The sequence below is a fragment of the Bubalus kerabau genome, chromosome 1, assembly GCF_029407905.1.
Source record: "Bubalus kerabau isolate K-KA32 ecotype Philippines breed swamp buffalo chromosome 1, PCC_UOA_SB_1v2, whole genome shotgun sequence".
Taxonomy (NCBI): Eukaryota; Metazoa; Chordata; class Mammalia; order Artiodactyla; family Bovidae; genus Bubalus; species Bubalus kerabau.
The window spans coordinates 164,837,679-164,858,645 of NC_073624.1; the positions used below are offsets into that span (position 1 = coordinate 164,837,679).

The following is a 20,967-nucleotide window of genomic DNA, read 5'->3' on the forward strand; positions in this document are numbered from 1 at the left end:
GGCAGGCAGATCCTTATCTACCACGCCACCAGGGAGTCCTACTTTTAATTTTTTTAACTCCTTAATACTCAAATTTATTAGAAGATTTTAAAGTTTATTTTGACTCTCATGTTTTACTTTGTTCATTCATTTATATAGAAATGTTTATTGAGCACCTATTATTGACCAGACCCTGGGGTGAACAGGACAGACAAGGAAGAACTTTGGAGGTTAGACTGCAAGGGGTGCTGGAGAGGAAGTGACAGGGCACCGTGCAGCTTCAGATAGGGTGGCCAGAGAGTCCTCTTCAAGGATGAAACATTCACATTGAAATTAAAAGCTGAGTTGGAGCAGCCTGTATAAAGAGCTGTGGGCATAAGTGAAGGAAACACCATGTGGAAAAACCAGGGGCGAGGAAGAGTGTGTGTGTGTGTGCCTGGGTGTCTGTGTGTGCCTGGGTGTCTGGGTGTGTCTGTGCACACATTCAGTCATGTCTAACTCTTTGCAGCCTCATAGACTCTAGCCTGCCAGGCTTCTTTGTCCATGAATTCTCCAGGCAAGAATACTGGAGTGGATTGCCATTTCCCACTCCAAAGGATCTTCCCAACTTAGGGATTGAACTGGCATCTCTCATGTCTTCTGAAGTGGCAGGTAGGTTCTTTACCGCTGGCACCACCTGGGAAGCCTGAGAGAGGAAAGACCTTGACACATCTTGGGAACCAGTGTGATTTTGGTTGTCCAGCTGTAGAACAGCATGCTGTGATTTTGGAGAGGTAGATCATGTCAGCAAGGGCTTTACCTTTTAACTTTTCATTCAGTGACAAACTTAATTGAAAGTATAGTGGGCATAAATTTTGTAAACTACAAATTTGAATGTGCAAACATGTAATTTTCATTTTCTCTCTATAACTAAAATTACCTTATTTCTGGGGCTTCTTGTTCTAGTACATAATAGAAAACAATCTTGCCAGTACCTTCTGGTTTAACTTAGTTAATTCCAGGTGAACTCAGATGTTCAGGTAAATAATCAGTCCTTTGGATAAGTGTTCAGTTTTCTCATACAGCCTCCCCACCTTTTTTTTTTTCTGGGGTGGGAAGTATTGACAGAGAAGCCATGTAATATTTTCTGCCATAGAGGTGGGGCCTCTCATCTTTGAGCCATCCTGTGCCCTTGGCCACTGTGAGATTGTGTCTTATACTAACTTAGTCTTGAATGGGACTGTCTGCTCCGCTGCATCTGAGGCTTATGTCCATGGCCTCTGGTCTGGGTCAGCAGGTCTGTGTATGCTGGGTCTTCCTTAATCCCAGACTTTTTTGGGTCCATTGGCCCAAAGCAAACTCCTTAGTGGTTTCCACGTTATGCTGGCATGCTTGGGACTCTGAGGTGGCTTTTCAGGAGTGTGGTCTGGGCATGTTATTGGTTGTTGCTCCCCTGCTACATTGAATTAGTGTTAGCTGTGAAGTTTTGCCAAAAGGCTTGTGGTTCCCTGGACCATGACTTGGAAAAGGCAAACATAACTATCTTCTATTCCAGATCCTCCCACAGACATACTGGAGATGGTCCTCACCCCAGCCTTAGCCGCGGGGGGACAGGAGATAGATAGCTACCTCCCAGTTCCTCTTTCTCTCTGTGCTCCTTCCCTAGGGTTTATGTCCTCTCTCTTGTTGTAGGAGAATCGCATTTTGGTCACCACCTGCCACTTTCTTTACACTGTAGTTTAAAGTATAAAGGCTTCCCTGATAGCTCAGTTGGTAAAGCATCCACCTGCAATGCAGGAGACCCTGGTTCAATTCCTGGGTCTGAAAGATCCACCGGAGAAGGGATAGGCTACCCATTCCATTATACTTGGGCTTTCCTTGTGGCTCAGCTGATAAGAATCTGCCTGCAATGCAGGAGACCTGGGTTTAACCCCTGGGTTTAACCCCTGGAGAAGGGAAAGGCTACCCACTCTAGTATTCTGGCCCGGAGAATTCCATGGACTGTATAGTCCACGGGGTCGCAAAGAGTCGGACATGACTGAGCAACTTTCACTTCACTTCACTTACATATAAAGTCTGCCGACAATTTTCTTGCCTTGGGGTGTGATATTTAAAACCATGGTTTTAGAATTTAAAAAACTCTTTTTACTCTTAAACCTTCAGATACTGCCATTGAAATGCTTAGCTTTCAAAAGTGATGGTTTCAGTGGATTAAAGAACTAATTAAAAGAGCTGAAACTATTTAAAAAAATCTTAGAAAAAATGTAGGTGCAGGTATTTATGATCTTAGATTAGGCAGAGGTTCCTTAAATAGGACATGAAAATCACAAGTAGTCAAGGAAAAATAGATAAGTTGGATTTCATCAAAATAGAAAACTTTGGTTATCAAAGGATGTTATCAAGATAGTGAAATATACAAGTACCAATATCTTTTCATAGGGAATGAAACCAATGAAGTCCTGATTCTAGAACTCAGGACAGAATTCTCAGCTATAGATGTAAGTTTTGTCATCGTTAGTGAGTAGGTAACATAAATATAGTAATCCTGAGATGGATGTGAGATGAGCATAGAGGGGAGACATGGGGGAGGTGTAAGCATCTATGGGCTGAATAGAGAAAGGAGGGGATGATGTGAGAGGTTGAAAGAAGAATATGAATTACCATAGAAGCTTCCCCAACTCAATTTTAAGTTTCTTGAGGGCTAAGATTGTCATATTCATCATTTTATCCCCAATTTTTATCATAAAGTAGGTTTTCAGTAAATGTCATTAAATGAAGACAGAGAAGTTTTAGGAAAAGAGTGGTCAGCAGTGTCAAATGTAGAAAATAGTTTGGCTGCAATAAGGACAGAGCAGCAAGTATGTGATTGATCATCTTCTGTGGAACAATTTCAGTGAAATCTCTATGATAGAGATAAATGCCAGGTTGTTGAGAACTGGAGTGAATGGTTGTGAGAGAGTGGAAGCAGTAAGTACAGATATTCTTTTCAAAAAGCTTATAGAGGTATAGGATCATAGGTAGAGGGCATGGTGTATCAAGAGAAAGTTCAGCATATTTATGTGTTAAACGGAGAGAGTCAGAGGAAGGGAGAAGTTGATGATACAGGAAGGAGGAAGTGTGTGAGACTGATTGACATTGTCCTTATGCATGGAGAGAACAGAATGAGGATACTAGGTTTGAGTAGCAATAGGAATATTGTTTCCACCACAGTGGAAAAAGGGATAAAGGAAGAAAGGATGGTGCAGATGGAGAAGAGTGAGGAATGTGGGGCATCAGTACACTTGATTAATTTTTCATGAAGTGGGGGGATCACCTCATCAGCTGAGATTATAGGGGATGATGATTGTAGGAGAGAGTTTGAGAGAAAAGGGAGAATTTCTTTTTTTTTAATGTTTAATTATTTACTTGGCTGTGGTGTGTCTGAGTCCTGACATAAGGGTTTTTCTAGTTGTGGTGTGCAGGCTTCTCTGCAGTTAAACAGATCACAGGCTTAGTAGTTACAGTATACAGGCTTAGTTGCCCCAAGGCATGTGGGATCTTAGTTCCCAGACCAGAGGTCAAACCAGTGTCTCTTGGACTGCAAGGTGGATTCTTAACTACTGGGCCACTAGGGAAATGCAGAAAGGGAGAATTTCGAGAAGGCCATTGAGAGAAATGAGAGGGCTAATGAATTGGATTATTACTTAGAAGAATTATAATAATTTTTCATGGCTCTGGTATATTTAGTCATCAGATGATTTCCCCCCCCTCCACCCCCATCTCTCAGGCCTCACCAGCCTGAGGGTTTGAGCGGACATGCTGAGCAATTGGACTGATTTTAGTCTGAGTTTTACAGCGCAGTGTAGCAGACAAAGGATGCAAGAAATTTCAGTAGTATGAGCGTGTGAAGCTCTGGGCCACTGAGGACAGGCAGAGTCGGAAACAAATGAAACCAGGAAGTAGCTTCTGAAGTAGTGATTGAGACATGGATATTGGAATTTAAGATTAAATAGGAGAAGCCCTTGCTGGTATGGCTGAAGGTGAGATCTGGCTATGGATTTCTGAAGTGGGGAGATGGTAAGGATTCCTAGAGTTGGAGAAGATAAGGAAACTGTAGAGCTAAAATTTTATAGGAGTCAGCTAAACAGGAAGTGAGTTGTTCAGAATGGTGGCAGAGCAAGGGGTGGAAAGATACTGAACCATGTTCCAAAGCTGTTAAGTTCAGTTCAGTTCAGTTGCTCAGTCGTGTCCGACTCTTCACGACCCCATGAATTGCAGCACGCCAGGCCTCCCTGTCCATCACCAACTCCCGGAGTTCACCCAGACTCACGTCCATCGAGTCAGTGATGCCATCCAGCCATCTCATCCTCTGTCGTCCTCTCCTCCTGCCCCCAATCCCTCCCAGCATCAGAGTCTTTTCCAATGAGTCCACTCTTCTTATGAGGTGGCCAAAGTACTGGAGTTTCAGCTTCAGCATCATTCCTTCCAAAGAAATCCCAGCACTGATCTCCTTCAGAATGGACTGGTTGGATCTCCTTGCAGTCTAAGGGACTCTCAAGAGTCTTCTCCAACACCACAGTTCAAAAGCGTCAATTCTTTGGTGCTCAGCCTTCTTCACAGTCCACCTCTCACATCCATACATGACCACAGGAAAAACCATAGCCTTGACTAGACAGACCTTTGTTGGCAAAGTAATGTCTCTGCTTTTGAATATGCTATCTAGGTTGGTCATAACTTTCCTTCCAAGGAGTAAGCGTCTTTTAATTTCATGGCTGCAGTCACCATCTGCAGTGATTTTGGAGCCCAAAAAAATAAAGTCTGACACTGTTTCCACTGTTCCAAAGCTGTTAGTGATTGTGAAAGAGTGACCAGGAAGACAGGCGATGACAAGGAGAGAGAGACCTAACAGATGACCTGACTCTCAGAAGATGAACTTTTATTTGAGGGTAAAGACCTGTGATGGTGAATAAGGCATAAATGCCATGCTTCTCGTTTGCTGAGTGGAGAGAGATTAGCTTGCACCCAGATTAGTTTTGAGAACAAGACTGCTGGCAACCAAGTTAGGTTGGTTGGGGTTTAGGGTATTTGTTTGCAGTGAAACAGTGGAAAGGGTTATGAAGAAGTACAGCTATGGGAGTCATGTGATGGTCAAAGAGGGAGAGAGTATGGAGTAGGAATGAGATCGGAGTGCAGCAGGAAAGAGGAATTAATTGAAGGGGCATACATTTCGGATGATTGTAAGAACATGGTGGTTTTAGCTAATCTCAGAATTTTTATTAATTTTTTGGGAAAATGCCTGGATGCTGACAGATTGAAATTCTGGGTTATGCACAAAGCTCGATGACTTCATTGTTTTCAGGTCTATTTGGCAGCGTTTAGCTGTCTGTGGCCTTTGCGCAGAATGTCATAAAGAACCCTAGCATGGGACTGTTTTCTTTTATGGCAAGGCTTAGCCTTGGGAAAGGAGGAAGGCAGGGGTGGAATCGATTGGTGTTCACTTGATTTTTTGACCTTGACAAACTGGTCTCTAAGGGGTTCGTATATGGGTAAAGATAAGCCCAAGTTCAAATTGAAATGAGAAATCATTAGGTCTTCAGACCTTTGCACAGTGGGCACCAGGTTGAGGAGTGTAAAAGTTTCTGAATCACAAAAGGAGGTCACAAATAGCAATATGTATAGTTCTTGATTTCCTTAGAGGCATGTGAATTTAGTAACATTGTAGCAATAGTTAATCCATATTTAAGTTATAAATATAACCTGAAATGCTACATATTAAATGCCTTTTTTTGGGCTGCACCGTGTGACTTGTGGGATCTTGGCTCCTTGAGCAGGGATTGAACTCGGGCCACAGCAGTGAAAGCACCAAGTAGTAACCATTGGGCCACCAGGGAATTCCTTAAATATCTATTTTTGGAATTTTGAAAATGTATCAATTCATAAAGTTGCAAAACTCTTAAGAGTTTTTCCTCTCCCCAAATGCCTTAAAACCAAAGGTTATTCTACATTAATCTTTGGCATATTTAAAATATGTTTTCAGACTTTCTCAGGTCACAGAATACTTTGAATCGTGATCCATCATGTTTCTGTCGAACAAGAAACAGTGACCGACTTTATTTTCTTGGGCTCCAAAACCAGTGCAGATGGTGACTGCAGCCATGAAATTAAAAGATTCTTGCTCCTTGGAAGAAAAGCTGTGACCAACCTAGACAGCATATTAAAAAGCAGAGGTGTTCCTTGATTGACAGATGTCCATCTAGTCAAAGCTATGGTTTTTCCAGTAGTTATGTATAGGTGTGAGAATTGGACCATAAAGAAAGCTGAACACCAAAAAATTGATGCTTTTGAACTGTGGTGTTGGAGAAGACGCTTGAGAGTCCCTTGGACTACAAGGCGATCAAGCCAATCAATCCTAAAGGAAATCAGTCCAGAATATTCATTGGAAGGACTGACGCTGAAGCTCCAATACTTTGGCCACCTGATGGGAAGAACTGACTCACTGGAAAAGACCCTGATGCTGGGAAAGATTGAAGGCAGAGGAGAAGGGAGCAACAGAGGATAAGATGGTAGGATGACATCACTGACTTGATGGACATGAGTTTGAGCAAGCTCTGGGAGTTGGTGATGGACAGGGAAGCCTTGTGTGCTACATTCCATGGGGTCGCAAAGAATCAGACACGACTGAGTGACTGAACTGAACTGAACTGAAGAAATATTGAGGAGCTTCCCAGGTTGGCAAAGAGTTGGGCACAACTGAGCATAAACACACACACGTACGCACATAAAAGCAATATTGATGTGTGGGATTTCACTGTACAAAACTAAGAACAGCTTTGCTAGCAAGAAAACATGACTTTTTTGTATGTGTGATCATCTCTGCCTCTCACAAAATAATAAATAACCTTTGAAAGAAATCACGTTTCACACTTTCCCCACCTTTGCTCACTAAGCCAGTTTGCTTCTCATTGTTTCTTTTGTCATTTAGTAGAACTTTAGCTCAAAGGCAAGTGGTATCAATTTAGACTTAAGCAAAATTGACATACTCAGTAAAGAAAACTTGGAAAATATAGAGAAGTAGGAAGAAGGTTCACCTTATGGCTCAGATCAACCATAGTTGATATTTGGCTGTATTTTTAGATTTAATTTTTGTCTTAAATTTTGATTACTTAGTGTTTTGTTGGCTTTTATAAAATTATGCTTATACTTCAAAAGTAAACTAGTAACTTGCTTTTTCACATAGCATTATTCATCATCTTTAAACTAGAACTTGTAATGACTGTATAATGCAACTAATATACCATTCTTTGTTTAATTCTTCCCCTAAAATTAGACTTTTGTTTGTTTATTTGTGGCCGTGCCACACAACTTGCAGAATCGTAGTTCCCCAACTGGGGATGGAACCCACACCCTCAGCAGTGAGAGTGGAGTCGTAACTACTGGACTGCCAGGGAATTCCCTAGACATTTTTAGTATTTCTAATTTTCCACAATATTAAACAATGTTGTAATATGTGTATTTATATAAGACTTTATCTTGTATTCTCATTTATTTTCATAGTGTAGATTCTTTAGAATTAATTTGTTTGATCAAAGGATGTAAGCATTTCTGAATATCCTGACACATACTGCTTAGAAAAAACTTTAAATGGAAACAGCATAGTTAGCACTTCTGGTAATGACTGTTGCTGTTTAGTCGCTAAGTCATGTCTTACTCTTTTTGCTGCCCCAGGGACTATAGCCTACCAGGCTTCTCTGTCCGTGGGGATTCCCAGGCAAGAATATTGGAGTCAGGTTATCATTTCCTTCTCCAGGGGATCTTCCTGACCCAGGGATTGAAACTGTCTCCTGCATTGGCAGGTTGATTCTTTACCACTGAGCCACCAGGGAAGCCTGGTAATGACTAAACTTGCCAAATGGACACAATCAATACCAAATGGAAAAACACTATGATTTGAATATTGACTTCAAGTCTATACAACAGATGTGAGACTTAGATAGATATATCTTGATAATGGAAACCATACATGTCTTTATTCAAATGGCTGTAGACTGGATGAGGATGAATAGTTTCCACACAGTATTGTAGGTAATTGAAAGACTATTATGATGAGACATGATCAGTTGAAGCCACTGAAGGTTATGAGAATGGAGAATAAAACGATGTTCCATTCCACTACATGTACCAGTTTCAGTCACCAAACCCATATGCTACAATCTGCAAAGATATTACTGGCCTGGTGGCTTAGTGGTAAAGATTTTGCCTGCAATGCAGGAGACTTGCAGGAGACGCAGGTTTGATCACTGGGTCGGGAAGATCCCCCGGAGAAGGAAATGACAACCCACTCCATTATTCTTGCCTGGGTAATCCCAAGGACAGAGGAGCCTGGCTGTTTGCAGTCCACGGGGTCACAAAGAGCCAGACACGACTGAGCATCTAAACAACAACAACAGCAAATTAAAGATACGACATAGGAACATCCAGATGGAAGCGATGAATAGAGCGAGGTATGGGTGCAGGAGCGTGGAGCTTCCCAGGTGCTCGTCTGGCACACCACCCTTCCAGCACCTCATTGTGTTCACCTGGGAAGCATTAACCTTGCTACTTTTTAAAACAGATTTAATTTTAGTGATGAAATTCTTTATTGTTTCTCAGGGTACTTTTTGTTTGTTTGTTTTGTTTTAATTTAAAAAAACATTAACCAGTCTTTTTGAAGGATGGTCTGTGAAAAGTGGGTTTTATCATATAAGTTTGGGAAACTGCATTCTATAAATATCCCTTGACTGTTTGGCAATGTATAATGAACATCAACTTTTATCAGCTTAATAGAGACTCAGGGAAATTATTTTATTACTAATAATTTAACCTGTATCAAGCACTTAGTATTTTAAGGCTCTGTTCTAAGAACCCCAGATGTATTAATCGTTCTAATCTTTATAACAAGTCTATCTTCTGCAGTTATTTCCTTTTTTTTTTTTTTTTCCTTTTTTAACAGATGAGAAGACTGACACCCAGAGTGGTGAAATGACATGCTCAAAATCCCATGGCTAGGCTAGGAAGTGAAGAGTTGGGATTCAAACCCAGATATTCCAGGCTCCAGGTACTATGTCATACTTTTTGTTACCAGTGAAGTTCAGCATTTCTCAAACTTGTTTGTTGCTTTGTTCCCTACTTGAAAGCCTATTTTAAATGGAAGGTGTTTTTTTTTTTTAACGTTTTGGCCGTGTCTCGTGGCATGTGGGATCCTAGTTCCCCAACTGGGGATCAAACCTGTGCCCACTGCATTGGAAGTGTAGAGTCTTAACCAGTGGACCCCCTTGAAGGTATTTGTATATTCTCTTTTGCAGTGACTGTCCTAGGAATTTTTAAAAGGTCAACATCACTCTATAGTACTTTTGAGGTACTAAAACAGTTCATAATAGAAATCATTATTTTACTCTGCTTTCTCTGTTCTGATATTATATTATCATAGTTAAATAAATTAGGAAATGGACAGGTAGTGCCATGGAGCATTATAATAATGGGCATCAGAGTCTGAACCTTGGCTCTGCCTATTTGTTAGCTAGGTGACCTTAGAAAAGGTACTATATTTCTCAAAGCTTCTGTTTCTTTCTCTAAAAGGTTAATATCTTACAAAGTGGCTGTGAGAACTAAATGAAAAAATCATGTAGTATATGACAAATAGAAGGGTCTCAGTAAATGTTAATTACCCCCCCTTTTTTTTTTTTTAAGTCATCTCAGTTCTTTACCATGAATGTTATGAAAATAGTTGGGAAAGAAAAATCAGTTTTACATTTAAACTGTCTCAGTGTTTATGCTGATATCAGCTACATTTCTGATAAAGTGATGTTGTCATGATTCAGGTTGTATGGGAGTTAAAACCAGTTTCCTTCCGGCTTTCCAGCTGACATGATACACAAGCCTGACTGGGCAAACATGGACCTATTCATTAGATCACTTATTATTAATGTTAAACTGGCTTTGGTGCTGACTTCTCCGGTTCTTTTTGAAATTTCACTGTTGTCATTTAAAATCTGACAGACTTCAAAAGCTTTGTAAAATGCTTAATGGTTTAAATCATCACTCAGAACATAGAAAGTGTATTTTCCAAAGGGGTGTTCTCTGTCTAGCAATATGCTCAAACTCATGCAGGAGGACGGAAGTGCTTATGTTTTCACATTTACTCCTGGAGGATTATTCAGTTTTTATGGCAATCAACTTTATGCTTTAGGGGAAGTATTTAACATATATGACCAAAGCATGAATAATCATTTAAAACAAAGCTATTATAAGAAAAGTCTATAGGGAGTTTTCAGTTTCACGATGACTTACTGCCTGAGAGAAAAGATGGGTTTGGGTTGAGCTGTGTGTGTGCCAAGTTGTGTTTGACTCTTTATGACCCCATGGACTATAGCCTGCCAGGCTCCTCTCTCCATGGGATTATCCCGGCAAGAATACTGGACTGGGTTGCCATTGCCTTCTCCAGGGGAATCTTCCCAACGCAGGGATTGAACCCATGTCTCCTGTGGCTCCTGCCCTGCAAGAGGAGTCTTTACCGTTGAGCTACCTGGGAAGCCCTTGAGCTGTTTGTAGGGGATCTCTAATATTCTATTCTAAGTGCCTCGTAATAGCCCAGGTACATAGTAAACACCCAGTAAATATTTATGGACCAATTGAGTTTGATTGCTAATCCCAGCTATATACCTTGCAACGTCTGTAACCTTGGACTTTCTCGCACCTTCTAAACTTCCGTTTCCTCTTAAGTAAAAAATAAAAATAAAAAATAAGTATCAATATTAACTTTCCAGGATTGTTGTGATAGTTAAGTGTTCATGCATTAAAATAGCCAGTCCAGCACATGGCGTGTTCCCTAGATACCTCAATAATGCTCTTTTCAAGCACTCTTTTTGTTTCTCATTTCCTAAAGGGTGTTTATACTCTTGAAAAAAATGAATGTTTACTAAACTGAAATTATATTCCTTTGTAGCCCATACTTGAAATATTTCAGCAAAAAATGATTGTATGTTTGTTAAACTTTGGTTTGAATCTTGTCTTTAGTGTTGGGACCTTAGGGAAGTTATTTAGCCTCTCTGTAAGGTATTATGAAGCTGAAATGAGGAAAATATATAAAGCCTCTAGTTCATTGCATAAGCCCCAAATAGACATTATTACTTTAAGTTGAAACTGTCATTTCGTCTGCTAATTTGCATAATTAATTCATGTAGGTCTAGAGCCTACTCTATTCAAGACCCACTAAGAGCAAACAGGAAGACTGGAAATGGACATTGGGAAAATTATTATGTAGGCAACTGAATTTGGCCTTGTCTAAGTCAGGTTTAGGGCTTCCTTTGTGGCTCAGTGGTAAGGAGTCCACCTGCCAATGCAGGAGACTGAGGTTTGATCCCCGGGTCGGGAATATCCCCTGGAGAAGGAAATGGCAACCCACTCTGGAAAATCCCACGGAGAGAGGATCCTGGCAGGCTGTAGTCCATGAAGTCACAAGAGTCATACACAACTTAGCAACTAAACAAAAACAACAAATTAGGCTCAGCAGAAGTGGTATTTTCTATTATAATTGAAGTAGAATAAATTAATGGGGTTATTATTGCACTAGGCTTCCCTGGTGGCTCAGACTGTAAAGAATCCACCTGCAGTGCGGGAGACCTGGGTTCGTTCTCTGGGTTGGGAAGATCTCCTGCAGGAGAGCATGGCACCCCACTCCAGTATTCTTGCCTGGAGAATTACATGGACAGAGGAGCCTGGCGGGCTGCAGTCCATGGGGTCACAGAGTCGGACACGACTGAGTGACTAAACAACAACACCGTTGCACTTGGCATGGCCTTTTTTTGATGTGGTCTATTTTTGATGTTGTCTTTTTTGAATATCAGAATTTTTAAAAATGAATGTCAGAGACAGGTTCATGAGAACTCAAGGAGACCAGGTAAATTTTGCTATGTAAAGTTTTTCATCTTTTGCTGATCTTCTTCATTAGAAATAAACATGTTCCTCTCCTTTACTAAAATTCAACATATGATATTGGTAAGCCAAATTTAATAAAACATTCTGCCCATTTTTAAAATTCACTTGAATTGTTTAGATACCATATAAAATTGATTTCTACCATGGCAGATTAAGCATTGCAAAGCTGGTGATAAGAATTTTATGTGAACTCCTGACAAATACAAAAGATTATTGAGCATTGTAGAAAAAGATTTACTTTTTAAAATGTTCCTAATGTCTTTAACAATAAGGTTTTTAAAGGGATACTAAAAGATCACTGTTTTGGGAGGTAACTTTCTCTGATAAGATGTTAACATCTGTTTTCTGTTTTGTAGGGTTTCTTTCATTTATTAAAATGTAATTCACAGAACATAAAAGTTTCAGTGGCTTTGAATACTTTCATTATCATGCAGCTATCACCATTATCTGGTTCCAGAAGTTTTTCATCACCCTCAAAGGACACCCCCTTAAATTTTCTCCCTTCTCCTAGCCCCTCCCAGCAGTACCTCTGCTTTTATCTCTGTGGATTTGCCTTTTCTGAGCAATTCATATAAATAAGAGTCATACGATATATTGCCTTATGTGTCTGGTTCCTCTCTCACATAGTGTATTTTCAGAGTTTACTTGTAACATGGCATATCAGTTCAGTTCAGGCGCTCAGTCATATCTGACTCTTTGCGTCCCCATGGACTGCAGCCTGCCAGGCTTCCCTGTCCATCACCAACTCCTGGAGCTTGTTCAAACACATGTCCATCGAGTCAGTGATATCATCCTACCATCTTATCCCCTGTTGTCCCCTTCTCCTCCACCTTCAACCTTTCCCAGCATCAATGTCTTTTCCAGTGAGTCAGTTCTTCACATCAGGTGTCCGAAGTATTGGAGCTTCTACATCAGTCCTTCCAATGAATATTCAGGACTCATTTCCTCTAGGATTGACTGGTTGGATCTTGTTGCAGTCCAAGGGGACTCTCAAGAGTCTTCTCCAACACCACAGTTCAAAAACATCAGTTCTTTGGTGCTCAGCTTTCTTTATGGTCCAACTCTCACATCCATACATGACTATTGGAAAAAACATAGGTTTGACTAGATGGACCTTTGCCGGCAAAGTAACGTCTCTGCTTTTGAATATGCTATCTAGGTTGGTCATAGCTTTTCTTCCAAGGAGCAAGTATCTTTTAATTTCATGGCTGCAGTCACCATCTGCAGTGATTTTAGAGCCCCCCAAAATAAAGTCTGTCACTGTTTCCATTGTTTCCCCATCTATTTGCCATGAAGTGATGGGACCAGATGCCTTGATCTTAGTTTTTTGAATGTTGAGGTTTTTTTTATTATTTAAATTTATTTATTTTGATTGGAGGCTAATTACTTTACAATATTGTATTGGTTTTGCCATACATCAACATGAATCTGCCACGGGTGTGCATGTGTTCCCCATCCTGAACCCCCCTTCCACCTCCCTCCCCGTACCATCCGTCTGGGTCATCCCAGTGCACCAGCCCCAAGCATCCTGTATCCTGCATTGAACCTGGACTGGTGATTCATTTCTTATATGATACTATACATGTTTCAATGCCTGAATGTTGAGTTTTAAGCCAACTTTTTCACTCTCCTCTTTCACTTTCATCAAGAGGCTCTTTAGTTCTGCCATAAGGGTGGTGTCATCTGCATATTTGAGGTTATTGATATTTCTCCTGGCAATCTTAATTCCAGCTTGTGCTTCATCCATATCAGTACTTTGTAGCTATTCTGGGCTGAATAATTCCATTGTAAGGATATACCACATTTGGTTTATCTGTTCAGCAGTTGATGGATGTTTGGGCTGTTTCCACTTTTTCACTGATAGAAATGATGCTGCTTTGAACATTTGTGTACAAGTTTTTGTGTGTACATGTTTTCAGTTCTCCTTGGTATATACCTGAGATGGAATTGCTAGGTTATATGGTGGCTCTGTTTTGATAAACTGCCAGACTGTTTTTTCTGAAGCAGCTGCGTCATGTTATATAGTTTTTAATGTTATTTAAGACTCTTAGAAGAAATGAGGAAAAAGTGTATGAAAATGTTAACCTAAGAATGTTAGTACTCATGAGAGCCATTCTGGCAAACCGGATGAAAGTCTCAATTGGTCTCATTTGCTACAGAATGAAAAATTAAGATGTAAACCCACATCATAGAAGCAGTGTCATTTTTTATACTCTCTTATTCCTTCACCTGCCCATTTCTCTTAAAAGTTTAGAGTATACTTGGAATTGATGTTTACTTTCACATAACGAATATGTGACTAAAAGTGATGTATTAAGTTTCCTGCTTTGCTTTTCTTTAGTGAGTTTCATATTTTATTACACAGTTTACAAAAGCAGAGAAACTGAGCATTGTTCTTTCTGCAGAAAACATTCTTAATCAAAATTCAAAATAAAAAAATAAAATTCAAAGTAGATTTGAATTCTGTTTAAACTTTCTTGGATATAAAAATATTTTTCAAAAATATCACATAAAGACCTCACTTATTGGTATTAATGTAATAGGTGATTAGAAATGCTTTTGTCTTCTCTGCTGATGCTGCTACCCTTGTCTTTTGTTCTCACTGGTCATTATCAGCTATTCAAACAAACTTCACATTGGTTCTAACAAAGATTTATACAGCCTTCATAAACTTACATGAAATGAAATTATTATAAAGAAATAAAGTATTTTTTGTTTCATTAGGGAAATAGACTTTCAAAGCAGAAAGGACACTCAAGAGAAACAATACTTATGGAGTAACTTCTAATATTAGATCAGCACATAAGTGCTTTTCATGCCTTTCTCATTTAAGGGGACAATCCACATGAATTTTATATTTGAAAGAAGAAATGTGATTATCAGTCATTTCATAAAGCTTGATGTGAACCCTGGCGCTCTAGGATAAATTGATCCTTATTCCTTTTAAGGATGTATCATAGAGATTGAGTCATATTCTTTGAGTAATGAAAAATTAAGGAGTTTCTTTTTTAGTTAAATTCTAAGTCAGCTTTGCAATGCGGACATCGAATACATTGTTTACTAAATTCTATAATTTTTTAATTTTATTATTATTATTTCTTTTTTTTTTTTTACTTTACAATATTGTATTGGTTTTTGCCATACATCAACATGCATCCGCCATGGGTGTACATGTGTTCCCCATCCTGAACCCCCCTCCCACCTCCCTCCCCATACCATCCCTCTGGGTCATCCCAGTGCACCAGCCCCAAGCTTCCTGTATCCTGCATCGAACCTGGACTGGCGATTCGTTTCTTATATGATATTGTACATGTTTTAATGCCATTCTCCCAAATCATCCCCCACCTCCCTCTCCCACAGAGTCCAAAAGACTGTTCTATACATCAGTGTCTCTCTTGCTGTCTCGCATACAGGGTTGTTGTTACCATCTTTCTAAATTCCATATATATGCGTTAATATACTGTATTGGTGTTTTTCTTTCTGGCTTACTTCACTCTGTATAATAGGCTCCAGTTTCATCCACCTCATTAGAACTGAGTCAAATGTATTCTTTTTAATGGCTGAGTAATACTCCATTGTGTATATGTACCACAGCTTTCTTATCCATTCATCTGCTGATGGACATCTAGGTCGCTTCCATGTCCTGGCTATTATAAACAGTGCTGCGATGAACATTGGGGTACACGTGTCTCTTTCAATTCTGGTTTCCTCGGTGTGTATGCCCAGCAGTGGGATTGCTGGGTCGTATGGCAGTTCTATTTCCAGTTTTTTAAGGTAAATTCTATAATTTTAACTGGTAATTTTCATTTGTTTTCCAGTTATTTTGTTTTTAATATAATTTATGTGATTTCATTGGGTAATTTTATCTACTTCATTTCTGGAATGCCTGAGTAAAGAAGTAGATAAATATTGGGTTTTAATCACGATTTCTCTCTGAAAATTGAGCCTTTTAGTAAGTTTTTTATGTATTTTTTTGGTCTGTCATATTAATTTTTCAGCTGATAACTTTATTTACTGACTAGAAGTAGTACAGAAAATGCTTTCTACCACCCTGTACTTTAAATTTTAGATTAAAAATTTACCCCCAAAAAATAGAAAATAATTTACTGTAAGACTCAGCAATTCTCCTTTTGGAAATCTATTCTAAAGAAGTGAAGTCACTGTCTTGAAGACATATCTGCATCCCTATGTTCATTGTAGTGTTCTTCCCATAGCCAAGACTTGGAAACCATGGCCATTGGCTGAGTGGATAAAGGAAATGTGGTATTGTATATACAGTGGAGTATCATTCAACCATAAAAATAAGGAAATCCTGCCATTTGCAACAACATGGATGGACCTTAATGGTATATGCTAAGTGAAATAAACCAGACAGAGAAAGACAAATACTGTATGATATCACTTATATGTGAAGTCTAAAAAAACTGAAAAAAAGAAAAAGAAAACAGATTGGTGGTTGTCAGAGGAAGAGGGGAATAGGTGAAGGTGGTCAAAAGGTAGGAACTTCCAGACTTACTTGGTGATCCAGTGGTTGGGAATCCCCCTGCCAATGCAACAGACATGGGTTTGACTCCTGGTCCAGAAAGATTCCATATGCCCTGGGGTAATTCAGCGCAGGGGCCACACTACTAAAGCCCGCATGCTTTAGAGCTTGTGCTCTGCTACGAGAGAAGCCACCATCACGAGAAGCTTGCCTGCTGCAGTTAGAGAGTAGCTCTCACAAAAATAAATAAATAAACTAAAAGGCACAAATTTCCAATTATAAGATAAATAAGTTCTGGAGATGTAATGTACAGTATGGTGACTATAGTTAACAATACTTTATTAAATATTTAAAAATTACAAATGGAGAAATCTTAAAAGTTCTCATCACAAGAAAGAAAAGTATTTATAACTATGCAGAGTGATGGATATTAACTAAACTTACAGTGTAGACGTTTCGCAATATATACATATATCAAATCTTTATGCTGTACCCCTTGAATCTATACAATATTATATATCAATTATGTTTCAATAAAACTGGGGAGAAATTCACCTCATATAAAACATTGATGGCTGCTATTTTTATTTAAGATACTGGTAAAGAGAAAGAAGCAGGGAATTTTGGGGCTCAAGTTTTGTATATGTATAGGGCTTCCCTGGTAGCTTAGCTGGCAAAGAATCCGCTTAGAATGTGGAAGACCTATGTTCAGTCCCTCAGTTGGGAAGATTCGCTAGAGGAAGGCAAGGCAACCCTCTCCAGTATTCTTGCCTGGAGAATCCCCAGGGACAGAGAAGGCTGGTGGGCTACAGTCCATGGTGTCACACAGAGTCTGACATGACTGAGTGACTCAGTACAGCATATATACATACATACATATATATATATATATATATATATATATATTTAATATTTTAAATATTTCAGCTGGAATTCCATCACCTCCACTAACTTTGTTTGTAGTAATGCTTCCTAAGGCCCACTTGACCTCACACTCCAGGATGTCTGACCCTAGGTGAGTGATCACACCATCATGGTTATCTGGGTCATTAATGCCTTTTTTTATAAAGTTCTTCTGTGTGTTCTTGCCACTTCTTTTTAATCTCATCTGCTTCTCTTAGGTCCTTACTGTTTCAATCCTTTTCGTGCCCTACCTTGCATGCGCCACCTGCCGGGGTCCAGCCCCAGCTGATCCAGGGTATTCGAAGCGGGGATGGCGTTGGCGAGGGTCAGGATACAATAGCTTCAATTAGATATTAATTAAAGATATAAAGAGTAATAGAATAAGGATAGCTCAGTAGGAAAATTCAGTGGAGAAAAGAGGCTGAGTAGCTTGGTTTACGAGGGAGACCAATAAAACTTCAAGACAAGAAGTTTGCACCACTTACGTAGGCCACAGGCATCCTTCCGTTCTCCCGAAGGAGAGGAGGCACTGAGGCCTCCCCGGTCGGATCTTAGAAGCTCAGGCATAATTAGTAAGCATGGTGGGTTCCGCGCTCCAGATGGAGACTCAGCCAGAGTGAGAGAGAGAGTGACATGGGGAGACCAGTATTTCGAGAAACTGATCCCAATTCTTTATTTTCCATGGTCTACTTTTATACACTGAGATGTTATGCAAAAGTCACACGGGGTCAGCAGTCCTGACTTTTATCAAAGTCAGGTGCTTCATACAAATGTATACAGAGGTCTTACGGGTGTTACATCCTCTTCTGGCCGGAGGGCCTGCTGACAATTTATGACCCTCTCCTTGTGACAGCGGTCAGTCAACCAGGACACTTATTTCTCCAGGGGTGATTATTCTTAAAACAGACGCCACCCAAATAAAGTTACATTCCTATAGGGTGAGCGTGTAGTGGGTTTTAGTTAAGGAAAGAATTTACTTAGCCTAAGGTCTAATGTGATTAATATCAAAGGTTAATACTTATTTCTTCTATATATTCATTAATGTGTGTAAGGGCAGGGGATGTGGGGACTTAGCAGTAAACATTGGCTCAACAAATGAAAAACCCTTCATCAATACAATTTCTAATCAGCCCATTATACTTATACTAATAATTTTCTAACTTCTCTAAAGAACCTGTTTTTAGAAGGTTTAAAGCTTCTCGTGCCTCTCACAGTTGGGAGGCTGTGAGCAATCACATGTGGCCGGACAAGCCTGTCAGGCAGGCTAGAGAACCTTCAGAGGAGTTTGTAGGTTAAAACACTCTTGTCACGCCCAGGAGTTTTTATTAACTGGAGCTCTAGGTTAACTCCTTCTCCGAAAGAGGTGGTGGGGGACAGCCCCCCGTAAAGTCAGAGGTGTAGGTGAGAGCACAAAGTAGTAAAGTAGGCAGGCTCTGGTTATTGGGGTAGATGCTTGAGGATTTCCAGGGGGACTCCTGAGGCTCGATCCCGCCTTTGCGTATGTCGAGCCTCCTTCCTCATGACCTTTGCCATGGGTGGAGTGCCTCACGCCGGCCCCCAACAGTTCTTCTGTGTGTTCTTGCCACTTCTTTTTAATCTCATCTGCTTCTCTTAGGTCCTTACTGTTTCAATCCTTTTCGTGCCCTACCTTGCATGAAATTGTTCTCTTGTATTGTCAGTTTTCTTGAAGAGATCTCTAGTCTTTCCCATTCTATTGTCTTCCTCTATTTTTTTGCACTGTTCACATGAGAAGGCCTTCTTATTTCTCCTTGCAATTCTCTGGAACTCTGCAGTCAGTTGGGTAAATCTTTCCCTTTTTCCATTCTCTTTGTTTCTCTTCTTTCCTCAGCTAATTTGTAAGGCCACCTCAGATACCGCTTTGCCTTCTTGCATTTCTTTTTCTTTGGAATGCTTTTGTTCACTGCCTCTTGTACAGTGTTACAAACCTCTGTCCATTGTTCTTCAGGCACTCTGTCTATCAGATCTAAACCCTTAAATCTATTTCTCACTTCCACTGTATAATCATAAGGGATTTGATTTAGGTCATACTTGAATGGCCTAGTGGTTTTCCCTGCTTTCTTCAATTTTAGCCTCAATTTTGCAATAAGGAGCTCATGATCTGAACCACAGTCATAGAGTTTCTTCATCTTCAGCTGCAAAGAATATGATCAGTCTGATTTCAGTATTGACCATCTGGTGATATCCACGTGTACAGTTATCCCTTGTGTTGTTCGAAGAGGGTGTTTGTTATGTCTTGATAGAACTCTGTTAGCCTTTGCCCTGCTTCATTTTGTAGTCCAGGGCCAGATTTGCCTGTTACTCCAGGTATCTTTTGACTTCCTACTCTTGCATTCCAATCCCCTATGATGAAAAGGACATCTCTCTCTTTTTTTTTTTTTTTTTTGGTATTAGTTCTAGAAGGGAGAAGGTGATGGCACCCCACTCCAGTACTCTTGCCTGGAAAATCCCATGGACGGAGGAGCTTGGTAGGCTGCAGTCCATGGGGTGGCAAGAGTCAGACACGACCGAGCGACTTCACTTTCACTCTTTACTTTCATGCTTTGGAGAAGGAAATGGCAACCCACTCCAGTGTTCTTGCCTGGAGAATCCCAGGGACGGGGGAGCCTGGTGGGCTGCCATCTATGGGGTCGCACAGAGTCGGACACGACTGAAGCGACTTAGCAGCAGCAGCAGTTCTGGAAGGTCTTTGGTCTTCATAGAACTGATCAACTTCAGCTTCTTCAGCATCAGTGGTTGGTGCACAGAATTGGATTATTGTGATCTTGAATGGTTTGCCTTGTAACCAAACTGAGATCATTCTGTCATTTTTGAGATTGCACCCAACTACTGCATTTTGGACTATGCATATATCCAAAATGCATAGTCCAATCTTTTGTTGACTATGAGGACTACTCCATTTCTTCTAAGGGATTCTTGCCCACATTAGTAGATATAATGGTTATCTGAATTAAATTCACCCATTCATGTCCATTTTAGTTCACTGATTCCTAAAATGTCGATGTTTACTCTTGCCATCTCCTGCTTGACCACGTCCAATTTACCTTGATTCATGGACCTAACATTCCAGGTTCCTATACAATATTGTTCTTTCCAGCTTTGGACTTTACTTTCACCACCAGACACATCCACAGCTGAATGTCATTTCCTGTTTGGCCCAGCCACTTGATTCTTTCTGGAGCTATTAGGAATCGTCCTCTACTCTTCCCCAGTAGCAGACTGGACACCTTCTGATCTGGAGGACTTATCCTCTGGTATCATATCTTTTTGCCTTTTCATACTGTTCATAGGGTTCTCTCGGCAAAGATACTGGAGTGGTTGCCATTTCCTCCTCCAGTGGATCTTGTTTTGTCAGAACTCTTCTCTGTGACCTATCCATCTTGGGTGGCCCTGCACAGCATGGCCTATAGCTTCATTGAGTTACACAAACCCCTTTGCCATGACAAGGCTGTGATCCTATAGAAAGAGCTAAAAAACAGTACAAACAGAAATGATACAAATATTAGTGCTGTTAAAGCAGTGTTTGGAGGGAAACATTGTATTAAATTCTTATATTAGAAAAAAAGAAGGGTCTCAAATCAGTGGTCTAAACCAGATGTCAGTAAGCTTCAGCTTGTGGGCCAAATCTAGCCGATCACCTGTTCTTGCGTGGC

General features: G+C 40.1%; 1 protein-coding gene across 2 annotated transcripts in view; it reads left to right on the forward strand.

Annotated features, from left to right (window-relative positions):
• SHLD2 (shieldin complex subunit 2) overlaps nt 1–20,967 on the forward strand; it is a 112,581-nt gene that overhangs the window by 25,673 nt on the left and 65,941 nt on the right. For both annotated transcript variants that reach the window (XM_055538222.1, XM_055538220.1), the window contains one exon: nt 8,927–9,031. The gene's annotated coding sequence lies outside the window, so the exon portion shown is untranslated. The remainder of the gene's footprint in view (nt 1–8,926; nt 9,032–20,967) is intronic.